We start from the raw sequence: 3,028 nt of genomic DNA, 5'->3' as shown, positions 1-3,028 counted from the left end.
CGGTAGAGCATGAGACTCTTAATCTCAGGGTCGTGGGTTTGAGCCCCACGTTGGGCGAAAATGAGTAATTTTTGCTGGACTCTCATAATCTGGTGATTATTCTTGCATTAGACATGCAATAACTATCAAAAATGGTATCTCCCTTGGTTTCTCATTGGTGGGAAATTTAACTTCAAGATTAGGTAGGGTATGAGTCTAGATGAACACACCACAATATCACTCATATTCGAGTAGTAAACAGGCCAACCTGAACTGTAAAACATCCCATAAGTGGAGGTAAGGCATAAGTTAGGAGTGAACTGAACACTGTTATGGGCAATTGGACTGCAAATAAAGTGTGGAAGGCAGTGAGGTTACTTTTTTCATGTTATGCAGATTAAACACTCAGGGGAATTAGCCCAAATGGTAGAGCGCTCGCTTAGCATGCGAGAGGTAGCGGGGTTGATGCCTGCATTCTCCATTATAAAATTTGCATACATTTTATTTTTAACTTGTCATTGCCCATGGTCATTGCAGAGTAAGAACAGAAAAATCACAGATGGCTTTCAAATATGGTCTCATTATAACAACTAAAGTGGTTTAATCAAAAGGGTTCAGGTATTCTTTAGCATGTGAGAGGAATTTGAATTCTTATGCAATCTCAAAATGAAGTTCTCACAACTTCCGTTTTCATTTTCTCTTATTTTTTTTTTGACACTCTGTCCTCTGAAGGATGTATAAATCAGGCTTTCCTTGCAAAACAAGAGTAGAGGAATATCCAGGATTTGATTTTCTTCACAAAAAGGGATTGGTCTGCATACTGTCTTAAGGAGTGAGCCCGGCTAGCTCAGTCGGTAGAGCATGAGACTCTTAATCTCAGGGTCGTGGGTTCGAGCCCCACGTTGGGCGAAAACGAGTAATTTTTGCCTGAATATTGCATTGACTCTCATAATATGGAGATTAATCTTGCATTAGACCTGCAATAACTCCCCAAAATTGTCCAGGAATGGATTTCCTTCATAAAAAATGATTAGTCTGCATACCATCTTGAAGTGGGAGCCCGGCTAGCTCAGTCGGTAGAGCATGAGACTCTTAATCTCAGGGTCGTGGGTTCGAGCCCCACGTTGGGCGAAAATGAGTAATTTTTGCTGGACTCTCATAATCTGGCGATTATTCTTGCATTAGACATGCAATAACTATCAAAAATGGTATCTCCCTTGGTTTCTCATTGGTGGGAAATTTAACTTCAAGATTAGGTAGGGTATGAGTCTAGATGAACACACCACAATATCACTCATATTCGAGTAGTAAACAGGCCAACCTGAACTGTAAAACATCCCATAAGTGGAGGTAAGGCATAAGTTAGGAGTGAACTGAACACTGTTATGGGCAATTGGACTGCAAATAAAGTGTGGAAGGCAGTGAGGTTACTTTTTTCATGTTATGCAGATTAAACACACAGGGGAATTAGCTCAAATGGTAGAGTGCTCGCTTAGCATGCGAGAGGTAGCGGGATCGATGCCCGCATTCTCCATTATAAAACAGAAAAATCACAGATGGCTTTCAAATATGGTCTCATTATAACAACTAAAGTGGTTTAATCAAAAGGGTTCAGGTATTCTTTAGCATGTGAGAGGAATTTGAATTCGAATTCTTATGCAATCTCAAAATGAAGTTCTCACAACTTCCGTTTTCATTTTCTCTTATTTTTTTTTGACACTCTGTCCTCTGAAGGATGTATAAATCTGGCTTTCCTTGCAAAACAAGAGTAGAGGAATATCCAGGATTTGATTTTTTTCACAAAAAGGGATTGGTCTGCATACTGTCTTAAGGAGGGACCCCGGCTAGCTCAGTCGGTAGAGCATGAGACTCTTAATCTCAGGGTCGTGGGTTCGAGCCCCACGTTGGGCGAAAACGAGTAATTTTTGCCTGAATATTGCATTGACTCTCATAATATGGAGATTAATCTTGCATTAGACCTGCAATAACTCCCAGAAAATTGTCCAGGAATGGATTTCCTTCATAAAAAATGATTAGTCTGCATACCATCTTGAAGTGGGAGCCCGGCTAGCTCAGTCGGTAGAGCATGAGACTCTTAATCTCAGGGTCGTGGGTTCGAGCCCCACGTTGGGTGAAAAAGATAAATTTTTGCCTGAATATTGCATTGACTCTCATAATATGGAGATTAATCTTGCATTAGACCTGCAATAACTCCCAAAAATTGTCCAGGAATGGATTTCCTTCATAAAAAATGATTAGTCTGCATACCATCTTGAAGTGGGAGCCCGGCTAGCTCAGTCGGTAGAGCATGAGACTCTTAATCTCAGGGTCGTGGGTTCGAGCCCCACGTTGGGCGAAAATGAGTAATTTTTGCTGGACTCTCATAATCTGGTGATTATTCTTGCATTAGACATCCAATAACTATCAAAAATGGTATCTCCCTTGGTTTCTCATTGGTGGGAAATTTAACTTCAAGATTAGGTAGGGTATGAGTCTAGATGAACACACCACAATATCACTCATATTCGAGTAGTAAACAGGCCAACCTGAACTGTAAAACATCCCATAAGTGGAGGTAAGGCATAAGTTAGGAGTGAACTGAACACTGTTATGGGCAATTGGACTGCAAATAAAGTGTGGAAGGCAGTGAGGTTACTTTTTTCATGTTATGCAGATTAAACACTCAGGGGAATTAGCTCAAATGGTAGAGCGCTCGCTTAGCATGCGAGAGGTAGCGGGGTTGATGCCCGCATTCTCCATTATAAAATTTGCATACATTTTATTTTTAACTTGTCATTGCCCATGGTCATTGCAGAGTAAGAACAGAAAAATCACAGATGGCTTTCAAATATGGTCTCATTATAACAACTAAAGTGGTTTAATCAAAAGGGTTCAGGTATTCTTTAGCATGTGAGAGGAATTTGAATTCTTATGCAATCTCAAAATGAAGTTCTCACAACTTCCGTTTTCATTTTCTCTTATTTTTTTTTGACACTCTGTCCTCTGAAGGATGTATAAATCTGGCTTTCCTTGCAAAACAAGAGTAGAG

The sequence above is a fragment of the Lissotriton vulgaris genome, chromosome 1_1 (genome assembly GCF_964263255.1).
Source record: "Lissotriton vulgaris chromosome 1_1, aLisVul1.2, whole genome shotgun sequence".
In the NCBI taxonomy this organism is placed as follows: Eukaryota; Metazoa; Chordata; class Amphibia; order Caudata; family Salamandridae; genus Lissotriton; species Lissotriton vulgaris.
The sequence above is the reverse complement of the archived record's forward strand: the minus strand, read 5'-3'. Positions refer to the sequence as shown.